This window comes from Entelurus aequoreus, linkage group LG10 (assembly GCF_033978785.1).
Source record: "Entelurus aequoreus isolate RoL-2023_Sb linkage group LG10, RoL_Eaeq_v1.1, whole genome shotgun sequence".
Lineage (NCBI taxonomy): Eukaryota > Metazoa > Chordata > Actinopteri > Syngnathiformes > Syngnathidae > Entelurus > Entelurus aequoreus.
In genome coordinates this window covers 50,958,384-50,982,656 of record NC_084740.1, presented here as the reverse complement: position 1 = coordinate 50,982,656, position 24,273 = coordinate 50,958,384, and the positions used below count along the sequence as shown (strand labels likewise).

At 40.9% G+C, this 24,273-nt stretch overlaps 5 non-coding genes across 5 annotated transcripts; all 5 read left to right on the top strand.

Moving 5' to 3' along the window:
* Window positions 1-634: 634 nt before the first annotated feature.
* trnal-uag (transfer RNA leucine (anticodon UAG)) lies at window positions 635-716 on the top strand. Its single transcript has one exon. It is a non-coding gene; the product is annotated as a tRNA-Leu (tRNA).
* A 908-nt stretch (window positions 717-1,624) lies between these two features.
* On the top strand, window positions 1,625-1,696 carry trnae-cuc (transfer RNA glutamic acid (anticodon CUC)). The gene has a single exon. It is a non-coding gene; the product is annotated as a tRNA-Glu (tRNA).
* A 1,034-nt stretch (window positions 1,697-2,730) lies between these two features.
* Window positions 2,731-2,812, top strand: trnal-uag (transfer RNA leucine (anticodon UAG)). The gene has a single exon. It is a non-coding gene; the product is annotated as a tRNA-Leu (tRNA).
* A 919-nt stretch (window positions 2,813-3,731) lies between these two features.
* Window positions 3,732-3,803, top strand: trnae-cuc (transfer RNA glutamic acid (anticodon CUC)). The gene has a single exon. It is a non-coding gene; the product is annotated as a tRNA-Glu (tRNA).
* A 1,034-nt stretch (window positions 3,804-4,837) lies between these two features.
* Window positions 4,838-4,919, top strand: trnal-uag (transfer RNA leucine (anticodon UAG)). Its single transcript has one exon. It is a non-coding gene; the product is annotated as a tRNA-Leu (tRNA).
* Window positions 4,920-24,273: the final 19,354 nt, after the last annotated feature.

Here is a 24,273-nt window from a genome sequence, read left to right as displayed (position 1 = left end):
TTTGTCCTTGTCAAATAGTACTAATGCACCCCAAAGTAGAGGCGTTTGTTTCTTCCGCAGAACTGCACTTCCAACAGTAGAGGTACCGACACTGTGGACTTAAAACGATGAAATGCTGACAAATTTGTCAGTAAGAAAAGGTTCAAATCCCTTCTAATCTTTTACATATATTCTTGGTTTCAAATCAATCCGCAATACTGAATTTGAGTCACTGACTCTAATAAACAATTTTTCCTTTTTGAAAACTTGTTATGCATCCTGATTTCGAGGAATGCAACAAACGGTAGTACAGTACTATGATATCTGTAGGACTGTGCAGTATCTCCGGGTCCACGCTTCACAATTTTCAGAGAGGCATACTGTGGTCACTGCTCAAGGTTGAACAAGATGTTCACTGATGAAAATAAGAGGAACCAAAACCATCTCCCCGTCAGGGAATCGAACCCCGGTCTTCCGCGTGACAGGCGGAGATACTGTCCACTATACTAACGAGGACTGCGTTGTCCAGTGTTTTCTAAAGGACAAGCAAACGATCCAGGCTTGTTCCTGCAACGCCACAACCAAAGCGATGCCATGTCATACGTTTGCCGTCTCATAATGCCGATAAATTGATCCTCTGAAACGGGTAGACGGAGGTTGTGTGGCCGAGTGGTCTAAGGTGCTGGATTTAGGCTCCAGTCTCTCACGAGGCGTGGGTTCGAATCCCACCACTGCCATTTCTGTTCTGGTACTGCAATTGTATCTTTCCTGACCTAAGCAATAAGACCTGGCTTGGTCCTCATTTGGAATGCTCTGGAAAGCTTGTGGAAAACATTAGCTTTGGAGTTCTTTACGCTAGGAATGTGATCAAAAAGAACACAACCAGGGGTGAGGATGTGCGCAGTAGTCCAAATACAACACAAAATGGGTGAAAGTGTAAATACGCCATGTTTTATCAACATAATTCATTTTTTACGTATGCAGATTACGAAGGCTTTTGGTCTGACTTCCCCACACAGTTTTAAGGATGAAGCCCAAGGATAGTGAAAAAGGGTAGACTTTCCAAAAGAGAAGTGGATTCAGGAAGGTTCATGGCATCTGTGCCAGAATCAAAATTGTATTCATCTTCAACATCAATTATTCAATATATCAAAGGACAGTTTTGTTCCATTGACTTGGTATGGCTAAAAAGTGGACATGTATGTTTTTGTCAACCTGTCGTTTGAAGACCTGCGCCCCTACCTTAGACACTCAGGCCACTTGTATTTGTTCCTGTATTCGGATCACACCGCAGTGATAGCATGTATCGCTGGTCGGCACAGAGCGACTTGCAGGAGGGAGATGGCCTGTCTGGTGACATTGTGTGGAAACAACAACCTCACCCTCAACACGGACTACACCAAGGAGTCAATAGAGCACATGAGAAGGGAACGTCTGTATGCTCTTGTTAGAGTTGTATACTTTTTCCACCTCCAAGTCCATATTCCTGCAGCAGTTTCCTAAGACACAAAAGTTCCCGCTCAAAGACTTCAACCAATGACCGTTGCAAAACACATTTCTGACTTTGTACAACTGACATGGTACGGTGCTTCGTGCATCCGTCAAAAAAGCAGGCAGGAGGCAAGTGTCTGGGCAAATTGTCAGCTCCCTGGTGGTCTAGTGGCTAGGATTCGGCGCTCTCACCGCCGCGGCCCGGGTTCAATTCCCGGTCAGGGAAACACGGTCTAACCTGTCTGGGAGCAGGCAATTTACAATTGATTTCCACAATTCTCTTGTTTATGCTCATTGGATGCAAATCATTAACATTGACATTGGCAACGTTGACAAAGGCAACAGGAAAATTGTTCAACTGTTCTTCAGCGTGGAAGTCTGCACAATGGGTGTTCTTATGATGTGAAAACAAAGAGTCCAAGTGGAACTTAGCGGATACCTTTCACGTAAAACACTCCAGATAGCAGAGGATAGTTTCGATCTATCGACCTCTGGGTTATGGGCCCAGCACGCTTCCGCTGCGCCACTCTGCTAACTGTACATGCTTCCTAGCTTTATGGAGGTGTAAATTGAAATACCATCGCTTATGTTTTCCTGGTGAGAATCTTGTCTGTTTTCTGAGACGAAAATAATTTGTCCTTGTCAAATAGTACTAATGCACCCCAAAGTAGAGGCGTTTGTTTCTTCCGCAGAACTGCACTTCCAACAGTAGAGGTACTGTGGACTTAAAAAGATGAAATGCTGACAAATTTGGCAGTAAGAAAAGGTTCAAATCCCTTCTAATCTTTTACATATATTCTTGGTTTCAAATCAATCCGCAATACTGAATTTGAGTCACTGACTCTAATACACAATTTTTCCTTTTTGAAAACTTGTTATGCATCCTGATTTCGAGGAATGCAACAAACGGTAGTACAGTACTATGATATCTGTAGGACTGTGCAGTATCTCCGGGTCCACGCTTCACAATTTTCAGAGAGGCATACTGTGGTCACTGCTCAAGGTTGAACAAGATGTTCACTGATGAAAATAAGAGGAACCAAAACCATCTCCCCGTCAGGGAATCGAACCCCGGTCTTCCGCGTGACAGGCGGAGATACTGTCCACTATACTAACGAGGACTGCTTTGTCCAGTGTTTTCTAAAGGACAAGCAAACGATCCAGGCTTGTCCCTGCAACGCCACAACCAAAGAGATGCCATGTCATACGTTTGCCGTCTCATAATGCCGATAAATTGATCCTCTGAAACGGGTAGACGGAGGTTGTGTGGCCGAGTGGTCTAAGGCGCTGGATTTAGGCTCCAGTCTCGCAGGAGGCGTGGGTTCGAATCCCACCACTGCCATTTCTGTTCTGGTACTGCAATTGTATCTTTCCTGACCTAAGCAATAAGACCTGCCTTGGTCCTCATTTGGAATGCCCTGGAAAGCTTGTGGAAATCGGGCCAAAACATTAGCTTTGGAGTTCTTTACGCTAGGAATGTGATCAAAAAGAACACAACCAGGGGTGAGGATGTGCGCAGTAGTCCAAATACAACACAAAATGGGTGAAAGCGTAAATACGCCATGTTTTATCAACCTAAATCATTTTGTACGTATGCAGATTACAAAGGCTTTTGGTCTGACTTCCCCACACAGTTTTAAGGATGAAGCCCAAGGATAGTGAAAAAGGGTAGACTTTCCAAAAGAGAAGTGGATTCAGGAAGGTTCATGGCATCTGTGCCAGGAACAAAAATGTATTCATCTTCAACATCAATTATTCAATATATCAAAGGACAGTTTTGTTCCATTGACTTGGTATGGCTAAAAGGTGGACATGTATGTTTTTGTCAACCTGTCGTTTGAAGACCTGCGCCCCTACCTTAGACACTCAGGCCACTTGTATTTGTTCCTGTATTCGGATCACACCGCAGTGATAGCATGTATCGCTGGTCGGCACGGAGCAACACACAGGAGGGAGATGGCCTGTCTGGTGACATTGTGTGGAAACAACAACCTCACCCTCAACAAGGACTACACCAAGGAGTCAATAGAGCACATGAGAAGGAAACGTCTGTACGCTCTTGTTAGAGTTGTATACTTTTTCCACCTCCAAGTCCATATTCCTGCAGCAGTTTCCTAAGACACAAAAGTTCCCGCTCAAAGACTTCAACCAATGACCGTTGCAAAACACATTTCTGACTTTGTACAACTGACGTGGTACGGGTGCTTCGTGCATCCGTCAAAAAAGCAGGCAGGAGGCAAGAGTCTGGGTAAGTTGGCAGCTCCCTGGTGGTCTAGTGGCTAGGATTCGGCGCTCTCACCGCCGCGGCCCGGGTTTGATTCCCGGTCAGGGAAACACGGTCTAACCTGTCTGGGAGCAGTCAATTTACAATTGATTTCCACGATTCTCTTGTTTATGCTCATTGGATGCAAATCATTAACATTGACATTTTCAAAAAAGGCAACAGGAAAATTGTTCAACTGTTCTTCAGCGTGGAAGTCTGCACAATGGGTGTTCTTATGATGTGAAAACAAAGAGTCCAAGTGGATCTTAGCGGATACCTTTCACGTAAAACACTCAAGATAGCAGAGGATAGTTCCGATCTATCGACCTCTGGGTTATGGGCCCAGCACGCTTCCGCTGCGCCACTCTGCTAACTGTACATGCTTCCTAGCTTTATGGAGGTGTAGATTTAAATACCATCGCTTATGTTTTCCTGGTGAGAATCTTGTCTGTTTTCTGAGACGAAAATAATTTGTCCTTGTCAAATAGTACTAATGCACCCCAAAGTAGAGGCGTTTGTTTCTTCCGCAGAACTGCACTTCCAACAGTAGAGGTACGGACACTGTGGACTTAAAAAGATGAAATGCTGACAAATTTGGCAGTAAGAAAAGGTTCAAATCCCTTCTAATCTTTTACATATATTCTTGGTTTCAAATCAATCCGCAATACTGAATTTGAGTCACTGACTCTAATACACAATTTTTCCTTTTTGAAAACTTGTTATGCATCCTGATTTCGAGGAATGCAACAAACGGTAGTACAGTACTATGATATCTGTAGGACTGTGCAGTATCTCCGGGTCCACGCTTCACAATTTTCAGAGAGGCATACTGTGGTCACTGCTCAAGGTTGAACAAGATGTTCACTGATGAAAATATGAGGAACCAAAACCATCTCCCCGTCAGGGAATCGAACCCTGGTCTTCCGCGTGACAGGCAGAGATACTGTCCACTATACTAACGAGGACTGCGTTGTCCAGTGTTTTCTAAAGGACAAGCAAACGATCCAGGCTTGTCCCTGCAACGCCACAACCAAAGAGATGCCATGTCATACGTTTGCCGTCTCATAATGCCGATAAATTGATCCTCTGAAACGGGGAGACGGAGGTTGTGTGGCCGAGTGGTCTAAGGCGCTGGATTTAGGCTCCAGTCTCTCACGAGGCGTGGGTTCGAATCCCACCACTGCCATTTCTGTTCTGGTACTGCAATTGTATCTTTCCTGACCTAAGCAATAAGACCTGCCTTGGTCCTCATTTGGAATGCTCTGGAAAGCTTGTGGAAATCGGGCCAAAACATTAGCTTTGGAGTTCTTTACGCTAGGAATGTGATCAAAAAGAACACAACCAGGGGTGAGGATGTGCGCAGTAGTCCAAATACAACACAAAATGGGTGAAAGTGTAAATACGCCATGTTTTATCAACCTAAATCATTTTGTACGTATGCAGACTACGAAGGCTTTTGGTCTGACTTCCCCACACAGTTTTAAGGATGAAGCCCAAGGATAGTGAAAAAGGGTAGACTTTCCAAAAGAGAAGTGGATTCAGGAAGGTTCATGGCATCTGTGCCAGAAACAAAAATGTATTCATCTTCAACATCAATTATTCAATATATCAAAGGACAGTTTTGTTCCAATGACTTGGTATGGCTAAAAGGAGGACATGTATGTTTTTGTCAACCTGTCGTTTGAAGACCTGCGCCCCTACCTTAGACACTCAGGCCACTTGTATTTGTTCCTGTATTCGGATCACACCGCAGTGATAGCATGTATCGCTGGTCGGCACGGAGCGACTTGCAGGAGGGAGATGGCCTGTCTGGTGACATTGTGTGGAAACAACAACCTCACCCTCAACACGGACTACACCAAGGAGTCAATAGAGCACATGAGAAGGGAACGTCTGTACGCTCTTGTTAGAGTTGTATACTTTTTCCACCTCCAAGTCCATGTTCCTGCAGCAGTTTCCTAAGACACAAAAGTTCCCGCTCAAAGACTTCAACCAATGACCGTTGCAAAACACATTTCTGACTTTGTACAACTGACATGGTACGGGTGCTTCGTGCATCCGTCAAAAAAGCAGGCGGGAGGCAAGAGTCTGGGTAAGTTGTCAGCTCCCTGGTGGTCTAGTGGCTAGGATTCGGCGCTCTCACCGCCGCGGCCCGGGTTTGATTCACCGTGCGTGACTGCTCGCCGTCTGTTCGCTGTTGCGAAAAAGCTAAGTATCGCTCTATCTGTGTGCTTTTAACTGTTCTACAGCTTTCTTTATCACTTCTCAAACATATTTAGTGGTACTATTTAACTTGCAAATCACCCGATCTCTCTCCCACCACCCTTTCCTCAGCTAGCTAGCTGCTAAGCTAGCGCGGAGAAAGGCAGCGCCGGTCAGTAGGAAGCTACTCCCGTAGACCGCGACCACTTCCCTGAGGACAGCAGGAACTTCACTCGGTGACAGAAAACACTGTGAGTAATGGCTTCCTGCGCGTCTTGCACCATACTCACGGAGAGGTTGGCTCTGCTAGAGGGCCGTGTCCGCCAGTTAGAACAGAGTAATGTCGTAACTTTAGATGTTGCGGACATATCTGCTAGCGTTAGCTGTAGCGAGCTAACTTGCCCAGCTTGTAGCAGTCCTAAGCGGCCTACAAGCTACGGTGTACCGGTTGAGACGCATAATAGATTTAGCTCTTTAGCTAGTCCTACACCCCAGTCTACCGGGCACCACACTTTAGTCATAGGGGACTCCATCACCCAAAACATAAAGCTTAGCAAACCAGCCACAATAAAGTGTATCCCCGGGGCCAGAGCACCTGACATTGAAGCTAATCTTAGGGAGCTAACTCGCAACAGGCCTAGTAAACACGTACGACAGGCTAATCGCACCACTAATTATGCGAATATAGTTGTACACGTTGGCCCCAATGACACTAGAATGAGACAGTCAGAGATTACAAAGAGAAACATAGCCAGGACTTGTGATCTCGCCAGAAAGATGTCCAGGCATCGCGTAATTGTCTCTGGCCCCCTGCCTGCGAGAGGCAATGATGAGAGGTATAGCAGATTAGTCTCGCTTAACAAGTGGCTGTCTAGCTACTGTAGGCAGCAGGGACTAACGTTTATTGATAACTGGCCCTCTTTCTGGGGCAAACCAGGCTTGCTGATGAGAGACGGCCTTCACCCTAACCAGGAAGGCGCCATCATCCTGTCTAGAAACATAGACTACTATTTAAGTCTCACTTGACTGACTACACTAGAGCAAGCCCAGTCACAGGCAATTACAATGTCTGTTAGTCCGGGTGAGGAGTCAGTTAAGCTAGAACTAGCCAGCGCCAGGTTGGATAATCCATGTACGCATAGCAATTCTCTTAGAATAATACACAATTCACATAATGTTTTTTCTGTTGTGTCTGTGTCAGAGGTGGACATGCATTCTACTGAGGTGGCAAATTATGATATGTCCAGTCTATTGCAGCACCAAGCAAACAATCGGAAAATTCCCGTCATATCAATTCCTAGATATGGTCGAAACTATTTAAAGTGCACTCCGCATAATAAACGCAACATTGTTAATATTGCCACTACGGATAATCTTAACAAAAACTCGTCAAAACAGCCCAATACCTATAATATGGGCTTTTTAAACATAAGATCATTGTCTCCCAAGGCGTTATTGGTTAATGAGGTCATTAGAGACAACAATCTTAACGTCATTGGTCTTAGCGAAACCTGGCTCAAACCGGACGAATTTTTTGCGCTCAATGAGGCATCTCCTCCTAACTATACGAATGCGCATGTTGCCCGTCCTCTTAAAAGGGGAGGGGGTGTCGCACTAATATACAATGAAAATTTCAACCTTACCCCTAACCTAAATAATAAATATAAATCGTTTGAGGTGCTTACTATGAGGTCTGTCACACCGCTACCTCTCGACCTGGCTGTTATCTACCGCCCCCCTGGGCCCTATTCGGACTTTATCAGTGAATTCTCAGAGTTCGTTGCTGATCTAGTGACGCACGCCGACAATATAATCATAATGGGGGACTTTAATATCCATATGAATACCCCATCGGACCCTCAGTGCGTGGCGCTCCAAACCATAATTGATAGCTGTGGTCTTACACAAATAATACATGAACCCACGCATCGCAACGGTAATACAATAGATCTAGTGCTTGTCAGGGGTGTCACCACCTCCAAAGTTATGATACTTCCATATACTAAAGTAATGTCCGATCATTACCTTATAAAATTTGAAGTTTTGACTCTTTGTCAACAAGCTAATAATAATAATAACTGCTATAGCGGCCGCAACATTAATGCTGCCACAACGATGACTCTTGCTGACCTACTGCCTTCGGTAATAGCACCATTCCCAAATTATGTCGGCTCTATTGATAAACTCACTAACAACTTTGACGATGCCTTGCGCGAAATTATTGATAGTATAGCACCGCTAAAGCAAAAAAGGGCCCCTAAAAGGCGCACCCCATGGTTTACAGAAGAAATTAGAGCTCATAAATTATCATGTAGAAAACTGGAACGCAAATGGCGCGCGACTAAACTTGAGGTTTTCCATCAAGCATGGAGTGATAGTTTAATAACTTATAAACGCATGCTTACCTTAGCTAAAGCGAAATACTACTCAAATCTCATCCGCCTCAACAAAAACGATCCTAAATTTCTGTTTAGTACAGTAGCATCGCTAACCCAACAAGGGACTCCTCCCAGTAGCTCCACCCACTCGGCAGATGATTTTATGAATTTCTTTAATAAGAAAATTGAACTCATTAGAAAGGAGATTAAAGACAACGCATCCCAGCTACAACTGGGCTCTATTAACACAAATACGACTGTATATACGACGGACACTGCCCTCCAAAATAGTCTCTCTATTTTTGATGAAATAACATTAGAGGAATTATTACAGCGTGTAAGTGGGATAAAACAAACAACATGTTTACTTGACCCACTTCCTGGGAAACTTATCAAGGAACTGTTTGTATTATTAGGTCCATCAGTGTTAAATATTATAAACTTATCACTTTCCTCCGGCACTGTTCCCCTAGCATTCAAAAAAGCGGTTATTCATCCTCTGCTCAAAAGACCTAACCTCGATCCTGACCTCATGGTAAACTACCGACCGGTCTCCCACCTTCCGTTTATTTCCAAAATTCTCGAAAAAACTGTCGCACAGCAGCTAAATGAACACTTAGTGACTAACAATCTCTGTGAACCTTTTCAATCCGGTTTCAGGGCAAATCACTCTACGGAGACAGCCCTCGCAAAAATGACTAATGATCTATTGCTAACGATGGATTCTGATGCGTCATCTATGTTGCTGCTTCTTGATCTTAGCGCCGCTTTCGATACCGTCGATCATAATATTTTATTAGAGCGTATCAAAACACGTATTGGTATGTCAGACTTAGCCTTGTCTTGGTTTAACTCTTATCTTACTGACAGGATGCAGTGCGTCTCCCATAACAATGTGACCTCGGACTATGTCAAGGTAACGTGCGGAGTTCCCCAGGGTTCGGTTCTTGGCCCTGCACTCTTTAGTATTTACATGCTGCCGCTGGGTGACATCATACGCAAGTACGGTGTTAGCTTTCACTGTTATGCTGATGACACTCAACTCTACATGCCCCTAAAGCTGACCAACACGCCGGACTGTAGTCAGCTGGAGGCGTGTCTTAATGAAATTAAACAATGGATGTCCGCTAACTTTTTGCAACTCAACGCTAAGAAAACGGAAATGCTGATTATCGGTCCTGCTAGACACCAACATCTATTTAATAATACCACCTTAACATTTGACAACCAAACAATTAAACAAGGAGACTCGGTAAAGAATCTGGGTATTATCTTCGACCCAACTCTCTCGTTTGAGTCACACATTAAGAGTGTTACTAAAACGGCCTTTCATCTCCGTAATATCGCTAAAATTCGTTCCATCTTGTCCACTAGCGACGCTGAGATCATTATTCATGCGTTCGTTACGTCTCGTCTCGATTACTGTAACGTATTATTTTCGGGCCTCCCTATGTCTAGCATTAAAAGATTACAGTTGGTACAAAATGCGGCTGCAAGGCTTTTGACAAAAACAAGAAAGTTTGATCATATTACGCCTATACTGGCTCACTTGCACTGGCTTCCTGTGCACTTAAGATGCGACTTTAAGGTTTTACTACTTACGTATAAAATATTACACGGTTTAGCTCCAGCCTATCTCGCCGATTGTATTGTACCATATGTCCCGACAAGAAATCTGCGTTCAAAGAACTCCGGCTTATTAGTGATTCCCAGAGCCAAAAAAAAGTCTGCGGGCTATAGAGCGTTTTCTATTCGGGCTCCAGTACTCTGGAATGCCCTCCCGGTAACAGTTAGAGATGCTACCTCAGTAGAAGCATTTAAGTCCCATCTTAAAACTCATTTGTATAATCTAGCCTTTAAATAGACCCCCCCTTTTTTAGACCAGTTGATCTGCCGTTTCTTTTCTTCTCTCCTCTTCTCCCCTGTCCCTTGCGAGGGGGAGTTGCATAGGTCCGGTGGCCATGGATGAAGTGCTGGCTGTCCAGAGCCGGGACCCCGGGTGGACCACTAGCCTGTGCATCGGTTGGGGACATCTCTGCGCTGCTGACCCGTCTCCGCTCGGGATGGTTTCCTGTTGGCCCCGCTGTGGACTGGACTCCCGCTGATGTGTTGGATCCACTGTGGACTGGACTTTCACAATGTTATGTCAGACCCACTCGACATCCGTTGCTTTCGGTCTCCCCTAGAGGGGGGGGGTTACCCACATATGCGGTCCTCTCCAAGGTTTCTCATAGTCATTCACCGACGTCCCACTGGGGTGAGTTTTTCCTTGCCCGTATGTGGGCTCTGTACCGAGGATGTCGTTGTGGCTTGTACAGCCCTTTGAGACACTTGTGATTTAGGGCTATATAAATAAACATTGATTGATTGATTGATTGAACACAACTTCCCAGATGATATATCCTTTTTTTTTTATTTATTTTTTATGTCCTGCCCAGCTTCTCGGGCAAATCATATAGCAGATGTAGATGCCCATATCGGCTGTTCAGATTTACTTTACAAAAGAGAAGTGTAGGATACTTCTCTTGTTGCCTTACTTGTATTTTGACTTTATTAAATGTATTTATATTATCATTTGGTGCAGCCGGGCCGGAGCAGGAGGGGATAGAAAGAGAGAAAAAGGAAGACAGAGGGGGGAATTGTGGGGACAAGAGGGGGATTAGACAGAGAGACAAAAACAACAACAGCAAACACAACAACAACAACAACAGAGCAACATCAGCAAATATGACATGTACAAATATGATGGTAAAAGTAATAGCAAATAAGCAGTTAGCGAAAATAAAAATACAGAAATGACAATGAGCATTATTACACTAAAAATGGAGCAATATGAATACCAATAGAAATAGTGCTATTGATAATAAACAATACCAATACTTTACCTTTATTATCAACAATACAATTGTTCAAATGCAACAATACATATACGTAATGATAACTTGAGATACGAAAGAATGCAGAAAAATGGAGGGGAAGAAAGAGAAGCAACCTACATTAACCTTGTAGATTGTTATAGTAACAATAGGTTAAGCTTTGTCAGTGTGCCATGTGTTATACCCAGTTTACCCTAGGGCAACAACGTTAATATATGTTTGATGAAACGTGATTATGTGCATGAGTGTATGTGTGCATATGTACTTGTATATGTACAGTATGTGTATGTGTGCTTGTACAGTGAATGTATATGTACAGTATGTGTATACAGTATGTGTGTTTGAACAGTGAATGTATATGTACAGTGTGTATATGTGTGTTTGTACAGTGAATGTATATGTACAGTATGTGTAAATGTGTGTTTGTACAGTGAATGTATATGTACAGTATATGTATGTGTGTGTTTGTACAGTGAATGTATTTGTGTAGTATGTGTGTGTTTGTACAGTGAGTGTATATGTACAGTATGTGTATATGTATGTTTTTACAGTGAATGTATATGTACAGTATGTGTATACAGTATGTTTGTATAATGAATGTGCGTGTGGATGTACGAACTTTGAGTGTGTAAATATGTACTGTATTTATTTGTATATGTATGTGGGAGCGTAGGTACCTATGTATGTAAGACCTCTATTTTATATTCAGTACGATCACTTTTTTCATCTTTTTAATTGCAGCTCCATCTGCTGGATCTAGTGGGGCAGTGTCACACTGGCCCCCAGCGCACAAGTATCCCTGAAGTCAATAAACCAAAGTTATATCATTAAAAAAAATAACATTTTGCAATAATTGGCTGCCCACCAGATAGCATGTGATGCTGCATAACTTCATCTGCTCAGCAGTGATGTTTGACTCTCCTTTCCCGCCCATACTCATAAATCAGCTGCTGATTTCCATTGAGGAACAATTCCTTTCTGACCCATGCAGCCCCCTAGCACCTGTCAGATGAGTCAGACAGGAAAAAAACACCCTCCTCGTTTTTATTCTGCTTCCATGAGCAGCAAAATCGATATGCTCTGGCTTTGTTATTGCAGCTGGTGGGCGAGGTTTTTTGGGGGGGACAAATGCACAACAGCACGCACACATGCTACAATAGGACGATGCCCCATCAGGGCTCTGACATAAATTAAGACAGACAATGGACATCTGTTTTGTACACTATAGACTAAAACACTGCTGGGAGATGGGAATATGTGATTGTGTGCCACCATTGCTGGTTTGGTCAGATTTATGATTTAGTCATGATGTCATAGAGTGATAATGGATACAAATTATCCAGACACAGCATTAAGATCTACACAATCTAATGAGAAGAACACTATCAAAATCTAAATAACAGCTCTGTTTTGAATGACACGGTCAGAGATGATCACTCACCCCTGTCGGAAACGTTACGTTTGTAGTGCCAGTTGTTTACACAAAACCTACTCAACCGACAGACCACTTTGTGGCCGGGTGGAGCAGAGGCAAAATAAGACTTTTTTTGTGATTTTTGCGGCCTTAAAGGCCTACTGAAATGACATTTTTTTATTTAAACGGGAATAGCAGATCCATTCTATGTGTCATACTTGATCATTTTGCGATATTGCCATATTTTTGCCGAAAGGATTTAGTATAGAACAACGTCGATAAAGTTCGCAACTTTTGGTCTCTGATAAAAAAAAACCTTGCCCCTACCGGAAGTAGCGTGACGTTGTCAGTTGTTCACTCCCTCATATTTTCCAATTGTTTTCAACGCAGCTAGAGCTATTCGGACCATTACCCCATTAATTTGAGCGAGGATGAAAGATTCGTGGACGAGGAACGTTAGAGTGACGGACTAGAATGCAGTGAAATACTTTTTTTTTTTTGCTCTGACCGTAACTTTGGTACAAGCTGGCTCATTGGATTCCACACTCTCTCCTTTTTCTATTGTGGATCACGGATTTGTATTTTAAACCACCTCGGATACTATATCCTCTTGAAAATGAGAGTCGAGAACGCGAAATGGACATTCAGTGCCTTTTATCTCCACGACAATACATCGGCGAAACGCTTTAGCTACGAGCTAACGTGATAGTATCGTGCTTTAACTGCATATAGAAACCAAAAAAATAAACCCCTGACTGGAAGGATAGATAGAAAATCAACAATACTATTAAACCGTGGACATGTAAATACACTGTTAATGCTTTCCAGGCTGGCGAAGGTTAACAATGCTGTGCTAACGACGCCATTGAAGCCTACTTAGCAACCGGACCGCACAGAGCTATGCTAAAAACATTAGCTCTCCACCTACGCCAGCCAGCCTTCATCTGCTCATCAACACCCGTGCTCACCTGCGTTCCAGCGATCGGCGGAAGGACGAAGGACTTCACCCGATGCGTTTGGCGGCCCGGAGACGTAGGAAGTCAAGGTGAGGTCGCCGGCTAGCGCGTCTGCTGTCCAACAAAGTCCTCCTGGTTGTGTTGCTGTAGTCCGCTGCTAATACACCGATCCCACCTACAACTGTCTTCTTTGCAGCCTTCATTGTTCATTAAACAAATTGCAAAAGATGTCCAGAATACTGTGGAATTATGAAATGAAAACAGAGCTTTTTGTATAGGATTCTACGGGGTACCATAACTTCCGTTTAACTGACTACGTCACGCGCATACGTCATCATACCGCGACGTTTCAGCCGGATATTTCCCGGGAAATTTTAAATGTCACTTTATAAGTTAACCCGGCCGTATTGACATGTGTTGCAATGTTAAGATTTCATCATTGATATATAAACTATCAGACTGCGTGGTCGGTAGTAGATAGTACTTTATTGATTCCTTCAGGAGAGTTCCCTCAGGAAAATTAAAATTCCAGCAGCAGTGTACAGAATTGAGATCGAATTTAAAAAAGTAAATAATGGGGGTATAAATGGAAACAAAATAGAAAAATATTACAGTAGAATAAAAACAAAAAGCATCAATGAGAATACAAATATAACAGTAAAATAAGAATATAACAAGAGAAACTAGGCATTAGTGACCATGTTATGAAAACGTATTACACTGTTATTGTTTTGCATCCCCCGTCATTCTAGTACCCCCCTCCCTCCCAGAGAGGAGTTGTACAGTCTAATGGCGTGTGGGACAAAGGAGTTTTTTAGTCTATTAGTCCTGCACTTGGGATGAAGCAGTCTAGCACTGAACAGGCTCCTCTGGCTACTGACAACGGTATGCAGAGGGTGACTGGCATCATCCAGGATGCTCACTAGTTTTTAGTGTAGTGGGTTTCAGTAGGCCTTTAATGCCTAAATTTGCGGCAGCTTTTTACATTTTTATGAATTTGTGCTCAATGTTTTAAGAGTTCCTTGTAACATTAAGCTAATAAAGCACAATAGTTCAACAAACATTGGAAAATTAACTGTTTTTTTCTTTTATACCACACAGACTTAAAAGCAGACATTAGATGGCACAAAAACTTGTTAAATTACTTTACTGTTTTCATTCATTATATCTAATAATTTAATAGTTAATTCTAATTATGAGAGAAACAGCACCCTTATCGTCCACAAGTTGCAGGCATTCTCCGTGTATGTTTTACACTTGAAACTGTTTGTTCATCTCAAACATTAATTTATGTTTCAAAACATTTACCCCCGCACGTTAAGAGCATTTGTGAACTGTTGATAGCGATCTATAGCGCAACATTTTGTTGGTGAATGGGAAATATCCTCACACTTTAACATCTGTGTCATGTAAATGCTCTTTGCCAGGTCAGCATTGCAAATTAAAAACTGACCTTAATTGTCTTACCTTGGATAAATAAATGTTAGATATATAAATACATGTAAACTAGGAAATCAGGACACCGGTGTGTTGCTAAATGTTCCGACAGTAGCACGCCGTAGACATTAACAGAGAGTAGGTTTAAGGTATGCAGGAGGACGACAAATGAGCTATTTTAGCAATAAAGCGATATGTTTTGTTACGCGTTGCTGTTCCTGCTTAGTCTACACAAGAAAAAATTGGATTGACGAAAATGACGCTGATTCACCCAAATATGCAGGGAAGTTGCAGTACGTGTAAAATTTGTGGGAATTGGTTAAATTTGCCTGAACTGCCACAATCTCAACATTGCAAATTCCTGATTATTTTTGTTTCTGTTTGTAAGCGTCCCAAAAAACATTGTTTGATATCTTAATTTCTTATTGAATAGGGCATGAAAATGAATGCTTTTATATGAATAATTGCTCACTACCTCCAATTTTTCAGCTTTGGCTGAGATAAGCCCTCCACTGAGTGAATTTCATTATTCTATTTTCATTACCTTATAACTAGGGATGTCCGATAATGGCTTTTTGCCGATATCCGATATTCCGATATTGTCCAACTCTTTAATTACCGATATCAACCGATACCGATATCAACCGATATATGCAGTCGTGGAATTAACACATTATTATGCCTAATTTGGACAACCATGTATGGTGAAGATAAGATACTTTTTTTTTTAAATAATAGAATAAGATAACTAAATTAAAAATATTTTCTTGAATAAAAAAGAAAGTAAAACAATATAAAAACAGTTACATAGAAACTAGTAATTAATGAAAATTAGTAAAATTAACTGTTAAAGGTTAGTACTATTAGTGGACCAGCAGCACGCACAATCATGTGTGCTTACAGACTGTATCCCTTGCAGACTGTATTGATATATATTGATATATAATGTAGGAACCAGAATATTGATAACAGAAAGAAATGGGGGGAGGGAGGTTTTTTGGGTTGGTGCACTAATTGTAAGTGTATCTTGTGTTTTTTATGTTGATTTAATAAAAAAAAATAAAAAAAACCGATACAGATAATTAAAAAACCGATACCGATAATTTCCGATATTACATTTTAACGCATTTATCGGCCGATAATATCGGCAGGCCGATATTATCGGACATCCCTACTTATAACAGGGGTCGGCAACCCAAATCGTTGAAAGAGCTGTATTGGACCAAAAGTACAAAAAACAAATCTGTCTGGAGCCGCAAAAAATGAAAAGCTGTAGGCTGTAGACCAGGGGTCCCCACACTACGGCCCGCGGGCCGGATTCGGCCCGCCAGCGTCCAAAATCAGGCCCGTATAAAATCACAAGTATTAAAAAAAATAAAAATAAAATACAATTTTTTTTTTACTTCTGTCTTTTCTTATCCACTTTGTACAGCTTGCTACTCACTGTGTCTCCTAGCCGCTCAGGCCAATCATATTGTCTAAAAATGCATTTTCTCATCGATAACGTGACATCATCGCGCGCGCGGAAAGTGCGCTATATATATATATATATATATATATATATATATATATATATATATATATACAGTGTATATATATATATATATATATATATATATATATATATATATATATATATATATATATATATATATATATACAGTGTATATATATATATATATATATATATATATATATATATATATATATATATATATATATATATATATATATATATATACACAGCCCGGCCCCCGGCCAAATTGTTTTAAACCAATGCGGTCCCCGAGTCAAAAAGTTTGGGGACCCCTGCTGTAGACGAAGGCTACACATGACATAAGTATCTATATTAGCTAGAATCAGAATCAGAAATACTTTATTAATCCCCGAGGGGAAATTAAAATTTTCAGCACAATCCCATTCAAGATCAGATAAACATTACAGATAGCCTACTATCAAAATTACTGTGTATCACAGGCTGAAGCAAATCTTCGTTGAAAGAAATGTTGAAATGTAATATTTATTCTACACATTTTTACAACATTAGAAACCATTAGTAAATCAGAGGCTACTCAGAAGGTGAGATAACTCCTGGAAATTACTGACTTTTAATGGCCAAAGGTATAGATGTGTGTTTCCAAGTTAAAGGAAACGGCAGGCTGTCTTCTTTTAATAGATTTATTCCAATCTTTGGCAAGCTAGGTAATGTTTGCTGTGGTCTGGAACAACATGGCACACAAACAACTATCTGACATGCAGCCAATATTACGTACAGATAATGTGTCATGAGACATGCAAAACTAAATTATACACATTGAGGATAAGAGTAAAGGATATTAAATGATCTCAAATATACCTACAAATGAGGCATAATGATGCAATATGTACATACAGCTTGCCTGAATAGCATGTTAGCTTGATTAGCTTGCAGTCATGCACTGACCAAATATGCCTGATTAGCACTCCAACAAGACAATAACATCAACAAAGCGCAGAGCATGAAACTTTTGGTGGACAAAATGAGACAAAGAAGGAGTGGAAAATTTTACATGTAAACAATCTGTTGCGTCACAGTCCACACTATGGTGAGTTCAAGAACCGCCGAAATTAGTAGGACAAAACTATGTTCACCAAATAGTGTCATCAGTGAAGCATACACACAAACATATTAAACAGTGGGCTTACTAACAATTGGGAAGGTTTGTGTCATGTTTGTCCTTAAACAAAAAACATACTAAAACAAAAAAATATTTCCCCCCATCTTTATCCATTTTTAATCCTTTTTTAAAAAATGCTCCAGGGAGCCACCAGGGCGGCACTAAAGAGCCGCATGCGTCTCGAGAGCCGCGGGTTGCTGACCCCCGCCTTATAATGTATTTACGCTACATACTACTACCACAGCAATACCATTGTTAATTAACAATCTCACTTAAAATAAGTTGTATTATTTTCGGAAAAACAGCATTTTTCTTTATGCCCTCGGTTAGATCTCAGTATACTATGTGCGTGCACCTAATGTTGCAAATAGAATACAAAACATAGTCGATTTTTAGACTAGACTATATTAGCATCACAGGTGGAACATGCCCTGATCTCCATTATGCTTTTCTTTCCTTCTCCTACCTGTCTTCTAATAACAGCAAAGACGTTGTCAAGGTGAAAATACCTTTTTTTTTGCCTTTCAAATGGATTTTTAGCTGAGTGTCTGAATGTCACAACCCCAATCTGAAGCACGGATGGCGGCGGCCGACACACACATCATGTTTTCATTGCAAATTCTTGTGAAGCAATTTAATTCTCTATTTCCATAAAATCGTGTTTCAATCACCAATCTAATTTTGGCATCAGGGGTTGATATTACTTTTACCAGCTGTGTTTTAGGTGGTGTAGGCCAAGGAATGAACCATTACGTTTTAAGGGGGTTCCAGGAATATGTTTTCTTTTTTCTGTTGACTTTTGCGTGGCATTTTTCTATAGGGAAGATGTTTGATAAGAAATTATCGAGTTCAAGCCTATTATCGAATCCTCTTATCGAACCGATTCCTTATCGATTCTCTTATGGAGTCCAGATAGGTTGTTGTATATGGAAAAAAACACACAATATTTGGTTTAACAAATCACTTCACATTCTCTACTGCTCGCTACTATAGTATTACCATATCTGAGTTATTGTGCGGAAATGTGGGGAAATAACTACAAATGTGCGCTACATTCGTTAACCGTGTTACAAAAAAAAATTAATTAGACTGATACATAATGTTGGATATAGAGAACATAAAAAACACTTTATTTATTGAGTCAAAAATATTAAAGTTCGATGAATCGGTAAAATTGAAAACAGCTAAAATGATGTGAATTAAATGATGGAATGGATTAAGTAAAGAAGTTAAACATTGTACTGATATGATCCAGTTTAAGAGGTTGTTCAAATGAAGAAGAAAAATTATGAGAAATACTTTCAACCTTATTGAAAATAAGATTCTTCATCTCAGTATATTTATAATGACTGAATTAATTAATTACATATTACAAAACTGTTGTATATACTAATTCACAGATATTTTATCATAAAAAGGTCAGTAAATGATGTATATATTTGTAAACGCTATGAAGTGGGAAAGGGGTAGGATTAAATAAGCTTTACTTCTTCCTACTCCTGTGAAGTGAAATGATATGAAACTGTGATGTATTATACTGTAAGTGTGTTCATGTTCCAAATAAACTAAAGAAATAAAGAAAGCACTAGTTTATTGGACAGACTTGCAAACTCTGTCGTGGTGTAGGCTACAAGATAACGTTAACGTTATCAGACACATACAAAAAGGCTCACGTTAACGTTATCGTTAGCCACTGACTATGCTAAGGTAACTTTAGTCTAGCTAACATTACTGCAGTCCTGGTTGACATAAGAGGTAACGTTACTACAAGTGAACAGATATGGAAATTAACCGGCAACAGTTAACGTTAGTTACTCACCGGCGTCACCGGCACTGTAGCTGGGACTTGGGCAGCTGGCAGAAGAAGAGGGGCGTTCTTCGTCGTCTCTGCCGCTGCTTCAACACGTGTCGAAGACACGACACGCTTGTTGTGCTTACCCCCCTTACACGAGAGCGAAGCCTGGCAATAATTGCATATTGCCGCTTCCTCTTTTTTTTTGGTGAAATTAAGCCATGCCTTGGAGCGCTTTTTCCGGTCCATTTTTTTCCTGCTTTCCCCATCTGCACCTAATGACTGAGCTACGTGACGTAATTTCTTGTGCTGTCCCACGGGGCATTTCTTGTCGGGACGGGATTCGTTCCCAGGGATTCGAATAAAGAACCAACTCTTTTTCTTTAATATAGTGGTCTCGATAACGGGTACCGGTTCTCAAATAGGGATTCGAGTCCGAGGACTTGGTTATTTTCTTATCGAACAACCGGGAAAACCGGGTTCGAGTATCATCCCTATTTTTCTATTGTATATGTGCCAATATTTCACTGTCAATAATGTATCAATCCTGGACACAACTCCGACAAATACTTTACAACTGGTGAGTTTCTATGATGGTGCTGATGCAAATTAGAACTGTTCAGCCTTGTCAGATATCTGCACTCTTGATTGCTATTTGGGTTTAAATGGAATCATTCTTGCTGATTTATTTTGCCTTTAGACCCCAGTCTGCAATAATTACATTTTAGCATTTTTTAACTGTTGAATATTGTCATGATTTTTCTGGCTTATTTTAATAGAGTTCCCCCAAGAATAACTTGCAAAAAGAAGATGGGGTTTTATATCCTCAGCTTAATCTAAATGGACTCAAAATGCCTGTTTTTGTCATGTTGGCTGTAACTGACTGAGGGTGGGCCATGGCTGTCCTCCAGGTAGCAAGGCAGGAAGGGAGGGTTATGTCTTCCTCTCTTTCAAGCTCTGTTTGTCGCTCGCGCTCGCCGTCTGTCACACAGCGCCCCATGGTCCAACTCACACAGATACATACACATCTTTGCATGCTGCTTGTCTTCCATGCTCAGGGCACCTTTCATCACTCTTTCGTTACATGGTGCTAAAAAGGCCCCGCTCGCCCTCGGGGAGCTCCACTCTTCCTCTGCCGATTGATCCCCCTGCATTCATCCATCCGTCTTCCTGCCTTTGCGCCTCGCCATTTGTTTGTTTACTGCTTGCCTGTCCACTCACTCAGGAGCTTTCAGTAGCTTTTGCTGGGAATCAATAGGTTTTACCCCTCACTGCTCATTCATGCATTGTGTTATGAATATTGTTGTGAATTGAAAAAGCTTGGCGTCCTGCACAAAACATTCTGTACTATAGCGATCCCACACTATTGATTGCCTTGCATGGTGAATTGAATCACTAAATTGAATGACTGCTGCCTGTTTGAATTGTGCTTTACTTTGCACTTCTCTTCCTTAGATTGCTTTTTCTTGCATGTTCAACCCCCCTCCCATGCGTGCGGTATTGATCGCCCTGATGCACTAATTATCTTGCGTGGCCTTGCATGTCTCTGTGAACCACAGGCAGCCTTTGATCGACATGTCTGGGAGTTGTTGCATTGCCATTTTTAAAACCGGAAATAAAAGGTTTGATTACAGAGTATGGCAGGTTATGACTCCCTAACAGAATGTGACACATTTTTAAAAGGCCAATTTGCCTATCAGCGTCTCATTTCCTGTGCTGTGCACTTGGCTGCATGGTCACCTCCACTGTGTAGATATGAATTTATGAGGTGAGAGCATTAGTCATGTACATGCATACGCATGCGCGTGCTTGCGCAAATGGGCAAGAGCAGTGTCGGTACATCCTGCTCGGCTTCCATCTGTGCTCAGGCAGGCAACAGACCACTTCGCATGATCGTCTCAGACTCTCATAGCTCTGTTGTGCTTCGATCTGTTTTTGAAGACATGCAAGAAAATAATTACTGATTGGATCGTGGTGATAGGCTCCAGCTCCCCCCGCAACCCCAAAAAAGGGACAAGCGGTAGAAAATGGATGGATGGATGGATGGATGGTGGTGCATATAATTGGATTGCAGGATGTATATTGCAGTGAATTGTGATTGTGGGAAAACAAATCAAACACATATTTAAATGGGAAAGGATGATCATGACACTAATATGTTGGTTAGTATGAAGCTAAATTAGGGCCAAAGTTTCATCCTTGAAAAAATACTTTGAAACTGAAATACTAGTTATGACAAATATATTGGTGTATTTAAAATAAAAATACGTGCAGAGAATCTTTTTTTTAAGGTTGAATATGATACACTCTGATAATTATTTTGAATACATTCTATATTTAAATGTTTAACTTTTATTTATTTTGAATTGAGCTTTTTATCAAATTCCAATTTTTTTTTTTGTTAAAATTTTTAATAATTTCTTTTGAGGTTCTGATCTTCTTTTGGTTAATTAAAATCTTTTTTTTATTTTTTTTATTTTTTTTTTCAGATTTAGACATTTGGCCCGAATTTAGTGTGGGGAGTGTGTCCTTGTGATATTTGGACAACAAAATATACACAAGTAAAAAATAAAAATAATACATGTGTTCAAAAGAACCGAAAAACTGAAGAATGATTTTATTCAACCTGGAAAAAAACGTTTGTACATATATATATATTTTAATTGAATACATTGTATTCTTTATATACTCAACATCAAAACTTGAAGTTTCTTTTTTTCCCCCAAGTACAAAACTTTTAGCCCTAATTTAACTATATAGATTGGTGGAATTTGTTGCAAAACATAGTTGATGTATTTTTTCATAATAAATAGAACAACTCTTTGTTACTTAGTTTAATATTTGAAATACACTCGTACCTCAATTTACGAGCTCGGTTATGTGAAAGAGCTTTTAACTGTTATTTTAAATCAACGTCTCATTGAAATGTATTGAAATTAGGGCTGTCAAACGATAAAAACAACTTATTGCGATTAATCGCAATTAGTTTATAGTTAACTCAAAATTAGACAACATATCGCAGATAATTTAAAGGAGCCATATATAATAATTTCATGTCAAGTCATCATTAAATGGCACTGATATGTCAAAAGGCATTAATAAATCATGTTCTTTTCGAATACCTTTATAACTGATAACAGTAGTTCAGCCAGGATATGCTCATTTCAAAATTATGTTTACAGACCCGAAATCTTGTTGTTTTCATTTCGATGTCCCACCTTCCACCGTTTGACCAATTAGAAAGTCCGTGATTGTGTCACATCCAGGTTGCCAGTTACGCACCACCATCTTCGTCTAGCTACTGCCACTGGTAAAGTTACTAAACATGTCAGACCTTAGTAAATCTAAAAGTTACGATTCTCAACTTATTCATGACCAAGACAGGAACAAAACGAGGATATGTATTGGGGATGCCTTTGAAAGATGGAGACGATTGAAGGCAGAGAAATTTTTTTTCATCTGACGCTTTCATCTTTGAAAGCAGATTTCTTGCTGGGACATATGGTACAATACAATACAAGATAGGATGGATCTAGACTGTGTAGTATTTTATACGTAAGTAGTAAACCCTTAAAGGCCTACTGAAATTATTTTTTTTAATTTAAACGGGGATAGCAGATCCATTCTATGTGTCATACTTGATCACTTCGCGATATTGCCATATTTTTGCTGAAAGGATTTAGTAGAGAACATCGACGATAAAGTTCGCAACTTTTGGTCGCTGATAAAAAAAGCCTTGCCTGTACCGGTAATAGCGTGACGTCACAGGTTGAAAGGCTCCTCACATTTACCCATTGTTTACACCAGCAGCGAGAGCGATTCGGACCGAGAAAGCGACGATTACCCCATTAATTTGAGCGAGGATGAAAGATTCGTGGATGAGGTACGTGAGAGTGAAGGACTAGAGTGCAGTGCAGGACGCATCTTTTTTCGCTCTGACCGTAACTTGGGTACAAGCTGGCTCATTGGATTCCACACTCTCTCCTTTTTCTATTGTGGATCACGGATTTGTATTTTAAACCACCTCGGATACTATATCCTCTTGAAAATGAGAGTCGAGAACGCGAAATGGACATTCACAGTGACTTTTATCTCCACGACAATACATCGGCGAAGCACTTTAGCTACGGAGCTAACGTGATAGCATCGAGCTTAACTGCAGATAGAAACAAAAGAAATAAACCCCTGACTGGAAGGATAGACAGAAAATCAACAATACTATTAAGCCATGGACCTGTAAATACACGGTTAATGCTTTTCAGCCTGGGGAAGCTTAACAATGCTGTGGCTAACGACGCCATTGAAACTAACTTAGCAACGGGACCTCACAGAGCTATGCTAAAAACATTAGCTATCCACCTACGCCAGCCAGCCCTCATCTGCTCATCAACACCCGTGCTCACCTGCGTTCCAGCGATCGACAGAGCGACGGAGGACTTCACCCGATCATCCGTGCGGTCGGCGGCTAGCGTCGGATAGCGCGTCTGCTATCCAAGTCAAAGTCCTCCTTGTTGTGTTGCTGCAGCCAGCCGCTAATACACCGATCCCACCTACAGCTTTCTTCTTTGCAGTCTTCATTGTTCATTAAACAAATTGCAAAAGATTCACCAACACAGATGTCCACAAAACTGTGGAAAATTTGCGATGAAAACCGAGCTTTTTGTATTGGATACAATGTGTCCGAATACTTCCGTTTCAACCATTGACGTCACGCGCATACGTCATCATACATAGACGTTTTCAACCGGAAGTTTAGTGGGAAATTTAAAATTGCACTTTATAAGTTAACCCAGCCGTATTGGCATGTGTTGCAATGTTAAGATTTCAT